The sequence below is a fragment of the Bactrocera neohumeralis genome, chromosome 2, assembly GCF_024586455.1.
Source record: "Bactrocera neohumeralis isolate Rockhampton chromosome 2, APGP_CSIRO_Bneo_wtdbg2-racon-allhic-juicebox.fasta_v2, whole genome shotgun sequence".
NCBI lineage: Eukaryota > Metazoa > Arthropoda > Insecta > Diptera > Tephritidae > Bactrocera > Bactrocera neohumeralis.
In genome coordinates this window covers 45,185,998-45,206,131 of record NC_065919.1, presented here as the reverse complement: position 1 = coordinate 45,206,131, position 20,134 = coordinate 45,185,998, and the positions used below count along the sequence as shown (strand labels likewise).

At 35.9% G+C, this 20,134-nt stretch overlaps 1 protein-coding gene across 8 annotated transcripts in view; it reads left to right on the top strand.

Moving 5' to 3' along the window:
- Window positions 1–20,134, top strand: part of LOC126753090 (sex determination protein fruitless) — a 456,704-nt gene that overhangs the window by 127,188 nt on the left and 309,382 nt on the right. Inside the window, exon 1 of one of the 8 annotated variants that reach the window (XM_050464250.1) lies at window positions 8,851–9,141. The exons of 6 other annotated variants lie outside the window; for them this stretch is intronic. The gene's annotated coding sequence lies outside the window, so the exon portion shown is untranslated. Of the gene's footprint in view, window positions 1–8,850; window positions 9,142–20,134 lie in introns of those variants that run through there. One more of the 8 variants, XM_050464259.1, reaches the window with a different exon arrangement.

The following is a 20,134-nucleotide window of genomic DNA, read 5'->3' as shown; positions in this document are numbered from 1 at the left end:
TTTTTTTCCAAAAAAAAAAATTTTTTAAAAATTAGAAAAAATTTTAAATTTTTAAAAAAAATTTAAAATTTTTTTGGTTTTTTTTTTTTTTTTTTTTTAAAAAAAATTTTTTAAAAATTTTTTTTCCAAAACCCCAAAAAGGGGGAAAACGGGTTTTTTTTTTTTTTTTTGGGGGGGGGTTTAAATTTTTTTTTTTAAATTTTTAAAAAGGTTTTTTTTTGGGGGGAAAAACCAAAAAAAATTTAAACCCCCCTTTTTTTTGGGGAAAATTTTTTTTCCCCCCTTTTTTTTTTTTTAAAAAAGGAAAAAAAATTTTTTTTAAAAAATTTTTTTTTGGGGGGGGGAAAAAAAATTTTTAAAAAGGGGGGTTTTGGGGGCCCCCCCCCAAAATTCCCCAAAAAGGGGAAAAATTTTTTTTTTTTTTTTTTTTTTAAAAAAAAATTTTATAAATTTTTTTTTATTTTTTTTTTTATTTTTTTTTTTTAAAAAAAAAAAAAATTTATTAAAACAAAATTTTCCAACACCCCCACTTTTTTTAAAAATTTTTTAAAAAAAAAAAAAAAGGGGCCTTTTTTTTTTTTTGGGGGTTTTAGCCCCAAAAATTAAAAGGGTTAAATGGGGAAATTTTAAAAAAAATTTTTTTAAAAAAATTTTTTTTTTTAAATACCCCAAAAAAAAGAATTTTTTTTTTTCCCCTTTTCCCAAAAAAAAAAAAATTTTTTAAAAAAAACCCAAAAATTTTTTAAAAAAAAACCCCTTTTTTTTACCAATTTTTGGGGAAAAAAAAAAAAAATTTTTTTTAAAGGAAAAAAAATTTTTTTTTTTAAAAAAAATTTTTTCCCCTTTTTTTTAAACCCTTTTTTTTTTTGGGGGAACCCCCTTTTTTAAAAAAAAAACCCCCCCCAAAAATTTAAAAAAAAACCCGCCCCCAAAAATTTTTTTTCAATTTTTTTCCTTTTTTGGTTTTTTTTAAAAAAATTTTGAAAAACAAAAAAAAAAATTTTTTTTTCCAAAAAAAAAGGGGAAAAATTTTTCCCAAAAAAAAATTTTAATTTAAAAAAAGGGTCCTTTTTTTTTTTCCCCCAAAAAAATTTTTTAAAAAAAAATTTATAGGGGAAAGAAAAAATTAAAAAAAACCCCCCCTTTTAAAAACCCAAAATTTGGTTTTTAAAAAAAAAAAAAAAAATTTTTTTTTTTTGGTTTTTTTTTTTAAAAAAACCCCCAAAATTTTTTTTAAAAAAAAAGGGAAAAAAAAAGGTTTTTTAAAATTTTGGGGGAAAACCAAAACCCGGGTTTTTTTTTAAAAAAAAATTTTTTCCAAAAAATTTTTTTTTTTTTTAAAAAATTTTTTTTTGGGTAAAAAAAAAAGGGGGGCCCCTTTTTTTCAAAATTTTAAAATTTTTTTTTTTTGGAAATTTTTGGAAAAAATTTGGGATACTTTTTGGAAAAAAATTATTTTAAAAAATTTTTCTTTTTTATATTAATTACGTTTGTACAAAGGAACCTGCATACCAAGTTTCATCAAGATACCGCAGTTTTTAGTCAAGTTACAACTTGCACGGACGGATCAACGGGCAGACAGACAGTCAACCGGATTTCAATTTTTCTCGTCATTCTGACCATTTATATATTTATATGTATGTATATAGCCTTATATCTATCTCGATTAGTTTAAGGTGATACGTACAACCGTTAAGTGAACAAGACTGTAATACTCCGTAGCAACAGGTTGCAAGCGAGTAAAAATAGTTGCTCGGAGTTGGTAATTAATTGGCAAATGAAGATAATTTAGCTTCGTTATTGATCCTCGCTTTTCGTGTTCAAGCCGACTATTAACAGTTGATAAAGATAATCCAACATTTCCAGAAGTACTCTAGGCTATTTACATATGTTAAAAGTCGAACAAGTCGAAGGAATAAATCATTGAAATCTCCTAAGAAAGCATAAAATTGTGTTAAGGGAAATATGTATAAAGAGGAGATCAATGTCAGAACTTATACTAGATGATCTCCATATGAAAGCTTACATTCTGTCATCTGGGCATCTTCTGACAACCCTTTTAAAGCAAGTTAGGTTCAACAGATGTTCCTTTTTACAGCTGAAAAAAATGTTCGCTCTTGAAGAATTTTTTAATAGACAAAAACTTTGAAGACAACAAAATTACTACAGTTTGTGGTCAGAGATGGAGAACATGGACTAACGAGTACCCAACAGAAAATTGGGAGTCTCAACAAATCTCTTTTTCGAAATGCGCGCACACCACTAAAACTGTGCCTGATCAATTGCGGCGATGGACGAATCGTTTTAGGGCTAATGTATAATAAAAGCAAAAGGTTGCTTTTTCGAATAAGATTTAGTACATTGCTCATTTAATATTTGCATTTTTAACTAAAATTAACCATATTAAACAGGACCTATAACATTTTTATAACAGTCTGAATGTGTTAAGGCAGGACGACGTATAATCTGAAAAAGTAACCGGCTCACAGTTTGAATGCAAAGAAACTTTACTTTTTACTAAGAAAAAAATATTTCTCTTGATCGTTCAGTATCAGGTGGAATGACAGGTATATCCTATAGTGGTCCAATCTGAACAACAAGTTCAGAGATTGTAGTGTGTCTTAGACAATAATCCGAGAAGTATTAATGATAGCCATTTTGACCTCAAACCTTTTTATAGCAAATAAAATTTCCTACACATTTGTCGTGTACATTTTTTCTATAACTCCTGTCATTTACGAGATATGTACAAAAAAATGCGAAATTCTTAGAAAAATCGGGTTTAGAGCCCCGTACTACCTCGCCGGTGTGAGTTACGACTTTGTTAGACTGGACACTTTTGTAGAGTGAACAATTCTGAGAAATATGCGTCTAAAGGCAAAGCGATGCCATAAAATGCCTTTGATCTGTAGGAATTTAAAGATAAAAACTCACTATTGTAGTGTATTTTCTATGGAAAATTTTTACAGGCCTTGGTCCAGTTCTTAATGTTAATATATTATTAAGGGGTAAAATTTTCAGGGAATATTTTTTAGGGTATTTCCAAGGAAATTTCGTGACGGAACTGAAAAAAATTAATAGTTCAAAAAAAAGAAAACACCCTAATATACACATATACATTTTATAGGGCCTCCAACGTTTGCTTTTGTGTATTTGAAGCTTCGTAGCAAACTTAATAGATCCTGTTCAGGGTATAAAACACTATTTTTATAAAATAAATACATTCATAAAATGATTACATTTAAAAAAAAATTTTATATTTTCTTTGAAAAATTAGGTATTCATTAGCATAATTTTTCGGCATGATTTCCTACAGGGCCATTCAACAGTTGCTATACAAAAATCTCGTCCAACACAATTTAAAGACAACATTGTTGCATACTTTGCGGCATTAAAGCTACCACAACATGTTAACCCCTAAAAGTATGCGTCGACCGCAGTGAACTGCTTTCAATTGCGCCAGTAAACCATTCACGCTCATCACAACGCACAAACACAACTACATATATACCGATATACATATGTATAAACTGCAAGGCATGTGACATTGGCATAACAGCAGAAAAAAAAACACAAAAATAGCCATACAAAATGTCATAAAAGTAAAATAAGTCAACGACGAAAAATTTTCTAATCTAATTATTACCTGCTTTACATTTTCCACAACATTTACTGTGCTATGCGGCGACAAAAAACGGTAAAAAAATTGCAACACACACATGACAACCATACGCGTCTGCCGACGCCTCCAATCGGCCAGGCGATTATTACTAATACTTTGCGCGAATGTCCGCACAACGGCGCCGCCGACTCTTTGCGATTTTGTTGTAGAATTATAAGCCGATTTAGTAATTTACAAGACGCACCCACAGTCCAACATAGCAGGGGCTCACACCGAGTTGGCAGTCGTTTGGGGGCCTTCGGTGGGCGTTAGTGCGTTACCAGTTTAGGCATTTTGCACCAGATTCACATAAATAGCGCCGGCGCTGCCGCCAGAGACGCCTTCAAGCATGCAGGGGTTGCGTTTGAGCCGCTTCAGCGGTCAAATGCCAACACGGTACCTTTGATGGCCTTCAACTGTCACAGTTACAGTTAGCTCTGTATTGCCGCAAATAGCCAGCCAGTTTTCACCTGTCAGCTCTTTACACTTGTACGTCAATCGTTGCTTTATTGCTGTAGATGTATATATATGTATGTATGTATGTATTTCGTGCCGGTTAGCATTCGAAAACAACCGTATTGTTGCTTTTGTTATTGTCTGTAATAGAAACATGAATATTATGCCTGGCGCCAGTCAGCAAAGCTCCTGGGCCGGCATGCGAAAGTGGGCAAAAGCAAAAAGCTCGCTGGAAGTAGCCGAAAGCTCAATGGCTAATTTTATGCTCAAATGCCGAATTGAGCTCAAACGAAGTGCCGGCAAAAGGCATAATGAAATATACATTGAGTCTTTATGACTGCGATTTCGCTTCGAAACAGCTGTTTTTGACAACTCCTACGGCGGTGTGTGCTTGTGCCGCTATCAGCCGTTGAATAACGATTTGCTGAGGTAATTCATATGCAAATATACAGAAGAGAACAATTTATGGTTTCATTAGGGTGTGTGGTGCTTTGTCAATATGCAGAAATTAGCTGATTTATATATGCATGTCCTCTTTAGATTCAAATGTAGTGCTGATGTAGTGCCAAAACAAGGGTAAGTTATGAGTGTCAGCCAATATACAAAGATCACTTTTTAATGTTGTAAAGGCTAAAATTATATATATCTGTTAAAAATATTAATGAAACATTTTTTCTTTAATTCAGTTTTTGGTTTCATTCATAAATAATCTGGGTATTAAAATTACGTCACCTTGATATTATATTCCATAAGAAAAGCTTACAAGGGGTCGTTAGAATTTTCAAATTTTTTTTTTTTTTGCATTTTCGTGAAATTTAAGTGCAATATCAAAAATATTTTCTGAAAATTTACGTTGATCCGATAATTAGTTTCTGAGTTATTCGACAAATAACAAAGAGAGCTCGGGCACTTCAACGCGCTCGCGGAAACTTTAAACGCGTTTTTCTCAAAACTATGTTTTTTGAACTGGTGACAACTGTAACTCGAAAAACTCGCTAAGTAGATTTTAATGAAATTTTTACCGCTTTTAGAATACATAATAAACCCTGATCGAAGGATTTTTGTTCTTTCAAAAATTTCGATTGTTTAAGACCAATTAGCTGTTGATTTTTTGGAGCTGGGTCAACACAAACAACTATAACTTTGGAAATAAATTTTTTTTTTTTTGAAATTTTCGTGACTTCAAGCCAATTGCGACATTCTATAAGAATGCCTTTTACTATTCAAAAAATATAAGATTTAATAGAAAAAAATACTTTTTTTCTCATTTTTTGTGCCTCTCACTAAATCCTAAAATTGAAGAAATGATCAGGTGAGGTGTTTAAAGTTTAGTAAGGATTTATATAATGAAATATCCTCCCTGAGGAATTATTACACAATTTTTTTTGTTGTATATAGTATAAGGAAATAATTTTTATGCTGTCATTGAGAAGTATCTTCATATGCATATTCTCAAAACTATTTTTTTCAACTGGGAAGGCTGTAATTCTACAATCGTTCATCAACCCGAAACATTTTCGACATTTAAGCCCCTTTTTGAATCAATATGTTAAATCCTTCTGATTGAGAATTTTTTTTAAAACCCGGATCATTTACTTACATCTTTAATTCAGAGATCTTTTCAAGATGTTTACTAAATTTACAGAAAAAAGAGAAAACAAGCCATTGTGGAACACTGAACACTGTCGATGCGATACACTTTTTAAAACAGGTACTTTTTCCCTAATATCATGAGACTGGAAGTGGGTGAGAGCACAGATGTACTTTTATGATCTAGTGTAAAATGACTCACCCAGAAAAGCTTAAAGATCACTAATCAACAATCAGCAATTGGCAGACTGCGGTTAGGCAATTTTTTTTTTTTTTGGACGCCAATCGTTTGAAACATCTTGACACTTTCGGTTTTTAAGGTTAAAACATCTCGTAAGCCATTAGATTTGTTAAAGACGCTAAACGCTGGTCGATGCATGAGGATCTCTTAATATATATTTAGCTTTTTTGTAATCACATGCGAGCATTTTGCAACTGTACTTGTAGGATCTCCATTATCTGTGCAACGAGAGTCAGTCAAGAAACTTAACCTAACCTAGGGACGACATTATCATAGGATGAGTTTTCCTGGTAAAGTTTTGGTATTGAGCCGCAGATTGTTTTGCATTCGCTTACAGTACTTTTATTTTTTGGGTGTATAACTATACTTGTTCGATTTATATGGCATATCTTGATTAATATTCCATTGATCTAATATTCCGAATATGCTTTAGAGAGCAATTACCTTTGTTCGATTTTTTGAGTTTATGTCATTAAAAGCATAAACAAAATTTTTTTCAGTCAAATATGTCGAACTTTATGCTTAAAAAATGTTTATTTGCGGGGAGTTCTTCTTCATCAATCCAATATTGATAAAAACTCAGCCGAAAGTCATCATATTCTGGTGGAAGTTCATGGTGAACATGGCATGATGAAAGTAGTTTGCATGACTTAAAATACGTGTTGTTAGTTTGGAAGACGAAGAATGTTCTAAGCTGCTAAAAAAGTATGAAGATGAAAAACTGAAAGTGTTACCCGAAGAAAGTTTTATCAAAATACCATTAAAGCTCTTAGAATATTTGGGAGTCCCTCAAGCAACCATTTCAAAACTCTTATAAGCTGGCGGCTACATTCCAAAGCAATTGAAAGAGAATTTTGCTGCTCGGAAATGCTGCTTCAAGACTACAAAAATAAGTCATTTTTGCAATGGATTCTGACGGATTTTGAAAAACTAATGAATTACGACAAGCCTGAACGCAAAAATAGGTCAAATTAACTGCAAAGTCGGATATCCATGAGGCTAAAATAATGTTCCGTATTTAGTGGGATCAGAAGGGCGTGCTGTATTATGAGCTTCTAGAACCTAATACCATTAATTGGAAATGCCATCGACAACAACTTATTAAGGGGTTACATACAGTTAGGATGTCGAAAAAGGGCATTTTTCAAGAATTTTTTCAAAGCAAACTATTCAGTTTATTGATTTGAAACTTGGCAGGTATATTATCACAACCTTATACTATGTTCACATATTTTTATTGCCAAAAATAATTATCGGGAACGTTGATATTGCCAATTTTGCAGAGGTCCGCAAAAAAAAGGCCTCTTGCGGTGAGCACGATATCTCTGGACTGGATCATCTAAAATGCAAAAACCAAATAAAGTTCATTAATATAATAAATAATCTAGTGATTGATCGAAGGAATTAGCAAAAAATGGCGGCTACTCAAAGCAAAAGCTTCGATTTTCGATCAAAATTCGGGTTTTAATTGTTTATAAAAATAAGAAATTTTCATTGGATGAGCAAATCCTTCGATTAATTACAAAAAAATATAGTTAAGAAGCTTGTGTAAAAATTTCAGACCGATCGGTTAAGCCGTAAGAAATCTTGCTCACCGACTTTGAAAACACCGTTTCGAGAAAAAGCACTTCACATGTAGTCGGCGCGCCTTCACTAATGGGTCTTTAACTTCGAAAATATTCGTCGGATCCACTTGAAATTTTGTGTGTGTATACTAAGATATATATATATATTAAGATATATATATATTTAAAAAAATCGATTTTTTGAAAATCGTAACTGTATATAACCCCTTAAATTGAGGTGAGCGATTGCCGAAAAATGCCCAGAATTCACTAGGAAATCATTTTCTACCATGGCAATATTCGGCTTCATGTTGCAAGACCGATTAAATCGGTATATATTTGGAAAACAACGGCGGCCACTTCTGTTCTACCATTTTTCCGGTCGACGCAGAACCCCTCACTGGAATACAGTTCACATCAGATCCACTTAGCACTTTTTAAATGGAATCCGAAAATGGACAGAAAGTTAGTTTCAGAGAATCAATTCATTAAATAATACTGTTCTTATGCTTTTTTTGGAATAAACTTTCAAATTTTAAAGAAAAACAGCATTCGAATATATGTACATATGTACATAGTTATAAGCCCATTATATTCCAACCAAATTCGAATATTATAATATTGAATTTCGTAAAAAGAATGATTAACTCTTTAGATTCTACTAACTACTAATGTCTCATTAGTCGATATCAATATAAATATATGATTGAGAAACGTGGATTTTCGATTATTTTAACAGATTTACTAGATATCTAATTCATCATGCGCCGTGTGTGTGATATGTATGTATGCATGTACATAGCTGTTTTCCTCGACATTCATTTATTCAACATATTATACCACCCTCAACGAGCACGATATGCTTGAGCGCCTACAAATCGTGCCGAAGCATTAAATTAACGGTAACTATCAGCTGCTCGGCACAGCTGATGAGAGCAACCTGTTAATGCGGCACGTGTCAGTTCAGCTGTCACTTGAGCAGCAAGTGTTTATTAAGTATGCAAGTATGAGTGTGCCGTTATTGCGGCGAATTCGAGCAATGTTGTTCTTATCAGCTTCGCTTTCGTTTGTCCACTAGCAACAATAACAAATTGGAAATAACAAACGCCAAAGTCACTGCAACAACAAACCATATTTGTTGCGTTCGCTTTTCGCCAAAAGCAACCAACTAATTTGAAGAAGTATCCCTCGTTTGTAGGCACGTCGGTGTATGTCGTTGTTGCCAATAGCAACACATTGTCAAAGTTTCACTCAGGCGTTCCACATTTTTCGCAAAGAAAACAAGAAACAGCGATAAGAAGTGAAAACAAAAATCGCTCGAACAAAAATGACCCTTGCGAATGCTATTTTGAGGCAGTTCGTGCAAAACCAGCCAAGTGCTGAACGCCCAAACTCAACTTGATGCTAAATAACTGTTTTTATTTGTTATGAAATCACATTTGTTGCTCTGCTAATGGGCTAATTGATATCCTCGTGTTTGGCTGCCGGGGAATTGGTGTGCAATAAAGGATAATAAAAACAGTTAACTGTGCACAAAGTGTTTGCAAAGTGATTTGTGTGGCAGCTTACATATTCGGCTATGCTCGTGCCGCTGCTTGCCGGCAGTTGAAGGAGACGGCGCAGCGCAGGTGAGTGGCGAAGGGAATAATAGTTGGTATTATATATTAAAATATGTGAAGATGTGTGCGAAAAAGTGACAGTGCGGTGTCTTCACACTTTCACAAGCATTCAATGGCTTCTGAGGATATGATAATAATGTCTTTTTTTGTTTAAAAGTATTACGCTGTAACTTATATCAACCAATATCAACCAATATCCACTAGTAAACAAAACTTTACAAATTATTCGCAATCATTCAAGAGCTATGAAAGGGTTGGCTAATATCGTGCGAATCCGCCCAGAAGCTCTTTAAAAATGTATCCAGGTCAGCATTTTGTAATTACAACAAGCTTTTATAATTATAATAGTAATATAATATACAGTATTCATTATACTTATGTAACTTTGTTATAGTCCATTAATCTGGTGCGCTATTAGTTGCTTTCCGTTTTTCCAACAAGCTTCGGCTTTTAGTATTTGCCTGGCTGAAAATATCTATTTATTTTCTTCTAAGCACTAACAGCTACCGTATACCTTCAATATCGGATATATTTATGAATTCCTCACCAGATGAAGTCACTGAGTTTCATTCATCATTAGTTGTTGATGCACAGCTAATCGTATGAACTCTTCAATAACCAATGAAAATAGCTAGAAGCTCGTTATAAAATGTTCCTGCTCCCACTCCTTTCGTATCTTAATCTATTTCTAGATTTCCTTGAGAGTATTAGGCGGCTTCTAACAGGTGTTTCAAAAACCCCCAACCTACCATAGTAAAATATATTTTTTGTCAAAACTCTTTTTTTTAATCAAAAGGGTGATACATTGATTCGGTCTTCCAACTTTTCGATACCATTTTTGTAGTACGATTTCTGCTTTGCTTCAAAATAGGCCTTAGTTTCGGCGATCACCTCTTCATTTGACGAACATTTCATCCCAGCTAGCATTCCTTTGAGAACTGAGAACAGGAAATAGTCACTGGGGGCCAGATCTGGAGAATACGGAAGCAATTCGAATACCAATTCTGGAATTTTTGCCATCGTTGTCTCTGACTTGAGCAACGGTGCATTGTCTTGGTGAAACATCACTATCTTTTACTTCAATTGCGAACGTTTTTCGGCGATATCGTTCTTCAAACGGTCCAATAACGCTTTGTAATAATCCCTGTCGATTTATCCATTTTTTTCACAGTTACAAATGTCGTTTCACTCAAAATGCTATAATCTATAAATTAATGGTCCGACAGTTGTCAAGTTTATATTCGCGCCTTTTAAAAGTTAGGGCTAACCAAAAATCTTATGGATTTAATTCTAGTAGCGCCATCTATGTGCCAGATTGGGGACTTTAGTTGAACTGTTAAGTGTTAAATGGCACAAGTGACTTCGAATCTATACTACAAATGCATGGTACTTACTGTTTATTGAACGGTAAGTTTTACCCCACTGACCTATTTTTAGGGGTTTCTTATTAGTTTTCAAAAGCAGTTATGGTGTCAAATATTCTTAAAATTTAGTATTATCAAACTAATTCCCTATATTTAACATTAAGTTCGGGACTCTCTGTCAGGTGAAACAACCATTCCTAAGTAGTTTGCTAGGTTCTGTAGATATGATCCGAAGCCGGTGAAAATCAGCGCGGTAGAAATATCCTACCGATTTTCCCCTCTTCACAAATCTTAAGAGAATGCATGCCGCTAAGAAATTTAGCGACAATGAAGCGGTTTTCGCCCAGACCGAGGCCTGTTTTAAAGCAACACACCAATTATGACGCAAAAATTTTATAGAAAAGTTCGAATATATATTTCAACCGCGTTTCGTCCTTGATTATACATATGTTTATCAATCTCTAATTCAAACTAAATTCAGCATGACTTCACATGACATGTCGCTTTTGTTTCCGGTCACATTAGAAAGGTTGCACCCGCTGATGAGAGTTTGTCTGCAAGCGAACTTAGTTGGGTAGTTAAGGGGGTATTCTGGTCTAGAAGCATGAATTTCAGGTAATTTTAAAAGTGGCGTAAAAAAAGGCAATTAATATTTTTAGTGTCCATTTTTTTATTAGTTATATGTTAATTTTAGAAGAGTACATAAAAAAATTGAAAACTAAAAAAAGTAAAAAATTTTAAAAATTATGAGCTGACGAAGTGGGGGGTCTCTAAAAATTTCCACGTGACCATACCCATGATTTCAACCCTCCTAGTTATCAGAAACCAAACAAAAAAGATTATTAATCTAGAATAATGTCGCAATGGCCGGAACTACGGAAAAGTGGGAAAAAATTTTTTTCACAAAATGGCGACTGCTGAAAAGAAAAAAATTTTTTGGATTACTTTTTCTGACTATTTCGAATTCTTTAAAAATAATGAAAATAAAAATTTGGGGATGGGGCTAGTTCCAACCATAGACAAGCCTATAAAGAAGACTCTATAAAAATTTCAAGTAAATCGGTCCAGTAGAACCTGAGAAATCGTGGGTATCGTTCTGAAAAAGTCAGTTTTGAGAAAAACGCGTTTAAAGTTTCGCGTAAAGTCTTTTGTTCGATTAGTTCCGGCCGAATCAGTTTGGGTGCCGGGTCATAAAAATGCCTATATCTCTGAAAATAATTTGAAGTTTGAAAAATCCTCTTCTATACATATTCTTAAATAGTTAAACTTTGAAAATATAAAAAAAATTTCGATTTTTTTAAATTTCTAGACCAGAATACCCCCTTAATGAAAAAAGAAACATATAATATACACATTAGAGTGATTCAAAAAAAAAAATTTTTTTTTCGTTTGGTACTCGGAAAAATAGGTTCCTAGACACCTCTAAAAAAGCCTCTCCAAAAATGAGTTTTTAAATGTAACGGGAAGGTCCTCCTACATACAGTTTTCTATTCTTTCTTATTATCAGATAGAAAAAGTTATATCTCGCTTCCAATTACTTGAAAAAATATCTTGTTCCTAAGATTTTGTAGGAAATTGAATGCTCTACAAAAAAGGTCTATTAAGATTTTTTCGTAAACCCAAACGTTCAAAAGATATTAACAGTTAAAGTTTGATTATTTTTGGGAAAATTTTTTATTTCTTATGAATTTTATAACTCAATGAAAAAAAATTATTATGAATAGATTTTTGGAGAGGCTTTTTTAGAGGTGTCTAGGAACCTATTTTTCAGAGTACCAAACGAAAAAAAAAATTCTTTTTGATCCACCCTAATATGCATTGATGTTTGACGATGAATATCTCGTAAACGCTTAACTTAATCGAAAAATCATATAAGACCATTTTTATAGAGCAGTAAATTTCCTACAAAACTGTGAGTTTCATCATTGATAATAATTTTTCCGAGTACCAATCGAAAAAAAAAATTTTTTTTCTTTGAATCACTCTAATATATGTACATATCGTCACCTAAAATGCAAAACAACGTATCATCAAAAAAGTCGAGATTGAGTGTTTTATTGCTAACGATACACTACATCATATTATAAATGGTACATTTAGCACAAAATTTTCAGCTGCCGTTGTCAGATATACATATTTAACCAATATTTAGCCATTTTAGTGGTCTCTATTATATCGTTTTTCCTTCGCCTGTGAATTTATGAAAAGTGATTTCACGTCATTTTGCATTTTAGTTGACTATACTTAGGGATTCAAAGCATTACTAAACCTTACTGGCTTTTTCGAGTTAACTCAAATTTCGCCAAAACCATATATATACATATGTACTTTCTCATAAGCATGGCTTGGAGCCAGAGCTGTGTAACTTTACAGCATTGCCAAGTGACATATCAAATTACTACTTGAAACTTGAAACAATACGGCGCAGCAACAACAATAAGTCAGTACACAAAACTGAACAACCACAACAACATAATTAACGTTTAAATCGACAGCTGGCAAGCGCCGGCTATTAATGACGCTAATAATGTCAACTCGAGTTGTTTGCTCGGCCAGCTGTCACACACACACACCCCCTTGCATCCACATACACACGCGCATACATACATATGTACATATCTCTATTGTTTTCGCAACTGCAATTCGCGCTTATCGCCCGAGCGCTGCATTGTCCCCCGGTAACGCCAGGCCGAACAGCGCGCTTACAAAACTATTCGAGCATTTAACCGTTGGTCCAGTTGTCAAATGGCGCGATCGAATTGCCTTCAGCTGGAAGCGATTCCGGCAAATAAGCGCGAAAACCCGAGCATGTTAGAGTGCGTGTGTGTGTGCTTCGGCGCATATTTTAACGCCTGCATTCCAAGCCAGTCCGCACAGTGCCATTGTCCGTCCGCGCAGGCTTTTCGTTCGCTCCAGCTCCAAATTGGCCGCCACTTATGTTGTTCCGTTTGTCAGCGCAAATTGCCACACCCTGCTGCAGCTCGTGCCCGCTATTAGAGTATGCGTTGCTTTGCTTTCTGCGTCCCCTTCGTCTCCGGCTGCTTCTTTTGCGCCTCTGTGGGCCACCATTGCCCTGCAGTCCCAAGAATGAAGCGATTACAATTACAATGGCGACCTCAAACACTATGTCACTTTGGTGTTGGCGTTGTTGTTGTTGTCATTTGTGCACTGGTTTGCTACTGCATCCAATACTTAGCGTGTCCTACCGTTGCGCCTCGAAGCTACCGTTTCAATTGGAATTAGAAGAGCACTTTTCTCAATTACATGTTTGAATAAAATTATCTAGCGTAATAGCTCTGCACACATGCTTACACACACACACACACACATACATACATATACATATGTATAGTATGTGGCAAATTCTTTTCTTTTCTCTGATTGCTGCCACTTGCCACCGCGTTGCAGGCGATAAGTTAGAATTTGCGTGGAAGTGACCTGAGAGTGGCAGGAGAGGAAGAAAATTAGTTTACTCGCCCCTTTAGTCATTTGTATTCGCAATTACCGCACATATATACATATGTATGTACAGGGTGGTTTATAGGTTTTTTTTATTTAAAGAAGTTCTCTTTAAGTTCCGTGCAATGAGTCTATAACGAACTTCGCAAACAGAGAAGATTCCGATTATTCAGTTTGTACGACAGCTATACTATATGTTATAGTGGTCCGATTTCGGCTTAGGTAAAGGAGCAGCGTCTTGGAGGGAAAGGACGTATGCAAAATATCAGAGGGATGTCGCAAAAACTAAGGGACTACTTCGCTTACATACACACAGACAGGCAAACGGACATGTCTCGTACATTTCCTTCTGGGTGTTACAAACTTCGTGGCAAATTTAATATATGCTGCTCAGAATATAAAAGTAGCAAGAGTCAATGCTTTTTCAGTTTGTCACAGCTTTATTACAGAAGCCCAGCATGTTTTGCAGAATAATTGCGGTTAAGAGACTGCCTCGAGTAGCTTTACAGTACGGAAACCTGTAAGTCAGTTTTTCAAGATCACGGAGATAATCTTATAATCACTAACGTCTTGAAACCACGGACCTTAGAGAAACACCTCAGGTCTTAGAACACTAGCAAAATAGTTTAACCTGCAAAGTTACTTTCGGGTAGTGTTGATGGTGGGCAGACCAAAAGGCTTCTACTTTAAAGCAAGAGAGAACTTAGTAACTTTACAGAAGTCATCACATGCCATCTATCTCATAGACTCCATCTTAAAAATATTGGAACAGTGGATTTGGCGGAATGCATAGCATGGGCGGTGGACGATCAGACGTGAAACATTATCTTTCGAATGCCCAGGCTTCAGCCGGTTCAGAACGGGATATTTTCCACGACTCTCTATGATTCAGCTTAAAATTCATTGACATACCAAACAAATATCTGAAAACTTCCAAAAAATGAACAGTAATGGACTTGTGGCACGTTCCAGCTCTGAGTTGACCTATGGACAGCGCAGAAATGACTTATAAAAGGTTTAGTGAACTTGTCAAGAGATTGAGTTTAATGGTATGTTCTCTTTTCTTACTGAAATCAAAGATCGTTCAAAGTCTTACTTTACCTACAAAGCGCTGATTGGTATTGTATTTCTATCGACATTTCAGGGAAAATGCCAAGTAATTCATTCTTCGAGATCTGTGTCAACCACTCTTTAAGGATGCTTTGCTTGTGGACCATATCATATCTTTACATGATCTACAAGCAGGTTTTATAGGACCGTTGAACCCGTTGAATAATTTCAATCCCCATATATTAAATATAAATATTCTCTTTCTTTCTATCTCAACGACACAGAGTTGTCGGAATAATTCCGCAAACAATCCGATAAGCTTTGGATGAGTCCACAGTTATTCGCAAATATACAAATGACACTTTGACTAGAGAACAATTGTGCCCTATATTATTATATGATTGAAAAGAAACCATTTTATGGAACACCCTGTTTATAAGCAGTAAGTCCACATAGCATTCCAATACTCACTTAAGCCTGGCGTGGCGATTTTCAAATTGCTTTGTATCTGCTACCACTGCAACGTCTTTACCGGCGTATGAGCGTATGGTAGACGCTAAAATCACTCCTGTCACTCGTCGGCATCAAGTCCTCACTATATTCCCGCCGATTTGTGTCGAGCGAGTAAATAGTGGAAATTTAGTGCATTTCAAATGCAAAATAAGGAATGCGAAAAGCGGAAAACAACGGTGCGTTGCTGCTGTTACAACGCCCGCCCAGCTCGGCTAACTGCTCCATTGCCTGCCACATGCAACACACTGTCAATCAAGTGGCGGCGGTTTACTTCCTAGCGCATAAAATTGTTGTAGTGACAGTTACAGTTGCAGTCGTGGAAAATTATAGCGATCAAGTTGGGGGAATTCATTCGTCATCAGTTGAAATGTACACCGCAATTGTTGTGCTCCTAGCATTCAGTGGGTTGTATTAGGAGAAACAGTGGCACATTTTTATTAATTGAAGAGAATTAAAATATTTACATCTGTTTTAAAGAACTTTAGTAAAGTAAAATCACAATATGTGTGTAGTCATTCAACGGCGATCTCCTCCCGGCTCTCCAAAAAGGTCTGGTGCCACCGAAACACACCACTTTTTAGTAAAGCAATATCCGGGTAAGCCTGCTTGGTCATTTCAAACGTCTCTGTCGCAGATTTGCCGAGTTTCACACAGAATTTAATCGCGTGCTTCTACTCTAACGAATGCTGCATTTTCGGCTTGCACCACTCACAGAAACACGTCGCGCAAAAATGTTTGTACTCGGAGAAAACTGACCAACCGCTCTTTCGTTAGCTAGGAACGCCCTCTACCAAATACAGTCGGTGCGCGCACGCACCGCACCGAAGAAAAGTTGCGGCGGTAGAAAATCAGTCCTATTACTTTCCGGCCAAACCTTGTATATATATTATTGCTTGGACTCCGATCCTCATGTTGACGTTTTGCAACTGGAAGGTGCAAGAGTATGAAATGTTCGATTTTTTTTACTTTCAGTAATCAAGTATTTTCAGAAAGATAGGTGCTTAAACAAGATTCCCTATTTTATATTTATTATATGGATTGTTTTAGCTACAATACTCACCTTGTCCTTATCGGTTTGGGGTAACAATGCCAGTAACAATCTTTGTGGAGGAAGTTTTTCTCACAGCTTTCAAAAAATTCAATTTAAAAACTTAAAAAACCTATTACTTGGCAAAATGTTAAACATTTGACACTAAATGCATAGAACGAAAAGACGTCTAAGTTAGAATCTGTTTTAGATGGCATTAGAAATAGTTATATTTCATTTATAAGCGTACAATCTTTCATATTATGTTCTGTCTAAGAACATGTGCAACCCACTGTGGTATATCAACGTCAACACAGTTTCCAATCATTCGACATCCAGATGTGTTGGCTTTCCGATGTGTCTAAGTCTCTGCGTGGCTGCGAACAGCAATTGCATATTCTATGCATGTAAAACCAGATGCCAGCCTGATAATCAACGTATTATCTCACCGTTTTACCCTCGATTTCCTGTTCGCAATAAGTACGCACACCTATGTCTTGGACTTCTTTTTCTTATTCTTGCTTTGTGATCTCTATGCTAAAGCTTTCGATACAGCCTCACCGCTATATTAGCCGCGGTACTAGTTTTACCTCGAAACGCAAGAGAAAAAGTCGTTGCAAATAGAGCAACACGAAATGTGCAAGTGGGCGCATTGCGGCGCGAAAAATTGCCGCTCTTAGAGCAACAATAAAAACATTAAGTGCGATGTAAGCACACAAAGGCATTCGCAGCCACAGGTGGCGCTGCCACTCCAGTAGCGGAGATTCCGTTTTAAAATTATAATTAAATTTCGCCCCAAAATCCAGTTTGCCATCTCCACACGCCAGCGTTTAGCCAGCACATCAGCTGTGCTTAGAGATACATATTTATGTGAGTATGTATGTATGTACACAGCGCTCACTTACATCGTTGCATAGATATGTACTCGTATGTGTGTACGAATTCAGTAAATTGGCAACACTTTGTACTCGGTATCAGCTGTTGTCCGGCTGAAGTGAGAAATCTAATTTTCGCATTAGCTGGAACATCAGTTAACTAAGGTGGTTTTGCCACGAAGTCATAATTTAATTCATTAAGGAATTTTAACCTCTGGAGCTTAATAGGAAATTAAATAATATAGATCCACTGGGACTACTTTAAATTTATTTCTTTTCGAAACCACTGTTTTTTTATGTACATTGGATCTACAGATTTTGCATTGAAAATCTTATGATGTAGAAGATTTCTTTGGATTAAAAAAATACTTCTTTGGACTTGACAGTTAAACAATTCTCCCCAGTTTAAATATCAACCTCAATAGATCTTATAAAAAATATGAAATGTTTTCAGCTTCATCAATATATCTTAGGCTATTCGAATAGGTCGGATAGGTAGAAAAAAATTTAATAACAAGTAAGGAAAGGCTAAGTACGGATGAACCGATTCAAACCACTTTCGACACAAATAAACATACATATATCAATATTTGGAAAGGATTCTCTCCAAATTTCAATTATATGTATGTATATCTCACACATTGACCGATATTTTTTGTAAAAAGTCGCCCATAACCACTGGGACTACATATTCAGTACGTAGGTGCTTGAACAGCTTTGGTTCGGTTTAGGCAAATTTTAGTCAGAAGGTGGCAGACCTCAGAGGTACTATTCGTGCAAAGTTTTATTCGGTTATAACAATTGGTTTTTAATTTTTATAGTGGAAAATGAAAGAATTAAATAAAATTTAAAATTGTGCTTTGGAAGTAGACGTGGTTGTAGCGCGATTTCGTGTTTTATCACACTGTAACATACAAATGTCAGTATAACATCATATACCAAAGATAGTAGATACCGGTCCAATAGGTCCTGAGATATGGGTTTTCGCAGAAATATGAGCGGTGCTACGCCCATCGTCCATTTTTCGCCCCAGCTCCTTTAAAGCCCTCTCATACCATCATGGATGTAAAATGTATTGTATCTGACGCATTTAGTTCTACTTTTGTAGGACTTAAAGTGGTGATCTAGTAGCTGATGTTCAGAGCATACTCAAGTTATGAAGGGAACTCTTATCCAGCCTGCTGAACGGCACTGAAAGTGTATCATCTGGAGATGGCGAACCCGATTTTCCATATGAATGGCGATGGAAAAGTTGTTCCTTTGCACGACTATAATGATGTTCGAATAGGAATTACCCGCCTGAAGAACAACAAATCGGCTGGATTACCGGCCGAGCTATTCAAATACGGCGGCGCAGAACTTACAAGGTGCACGTATCAGACTCTTTGCAAGATGTGGTCGGATGAAAGCATGCCCGACCATTGGAACTTAAGTGTGATCTGCCCAAACCACAAAAAAGGGACTCCACAATCTGCGCCAATTATCCTCACACAATTCTCCTTATTGGAGCTCAACAGTGCGGATTTAGGCCTGGGAAATCAACACCTGGTAAAGGAACTGCCTTTATGGCCCTATTTCTGAACTTGGTATCTCCGCAAAGCTTTTACTGCTATGTAAGTTGACGCTGAGAAACACCAAAAGCTCCGTCAGGGCCAAGAAGGACCTCTCCGAGTCGTTCGATACCAAGTGAGGTGTCTGACAATGAGACGCCCTATCGTGTGACTTCTTTAAGCCATTGGTGGAGAAAATAATACGACTGAAGAGCTATTGAGAGAATGAATAATCTTATATTAGAGTTTACAGCTTTCTACACACTTGACAAGCGAAACAAATGGGTATGGTAATGAACGAGGTCAAGACGAAATATTTCCTGTCATCAAACAGTCATCGTATTCGCGACTCGCCACTCTTGCCAATCAAAACTTTGAAGTCGTATATAATTTCGTCTATCTTGGAACCAGCATCAACACAATTTCAGGCTCGAAATCCAGCGCAGAATAACTCTTGGTAACGGGTGCTACTTCGGACTGAATAGGCAATTGAGAAGTAAAGTAATTTGTCAACGAATAAAGACTAAACTCTATAAGTCCCTCTTTATTCTTATCGTGCTATGGTGTGGAGGTTTGGACAATGACAATATCTGTTGAGTCGGCATAGATAGTATTCGAGAGAAAGGTTTTGCGGAAGATCTATGGGCTTTTGTGGATTGGCAACAGCGAATACCGTAGTCAATGAAACGATGAGCTGTAGGAGATATACGGCAACCTAACATAGTTCAGCGAATGAAGAGGCTGCGGCTGTGCTGGCCTGGTCATGTTGTCCGAATGGAAGAGAACACTCCAGCAAAAAAGGTTTTCGAATCAGTACGCGCCGGTGGTAGCAGAGGAAGAAGAAAACCTACACTCCGTTGGGGAGATCAGGTAGAGAAGGACCTGGCTGCACTTGGTATCCCGGATTTGCGCCAAATTGCGAAAAGAAAGAACGACTGGCCCACATTAAAAAAACTGAATTCCACTTGAAGGTTGTTTGTATCAACAAACGTAGCTAGAGAGAGAGCGAAGCGTTTTTCATTGGATGCTAACCGTTGGCAGGATACAGATTTAGTGGATATATTTGGTTGCTGCAATGAATGCACCTGTGAAAGGTATGACAACACGGTTAATGTTTTTATTTTTTGTTGTAAATATGCACACGCTTAGACTTATCAACAGCGC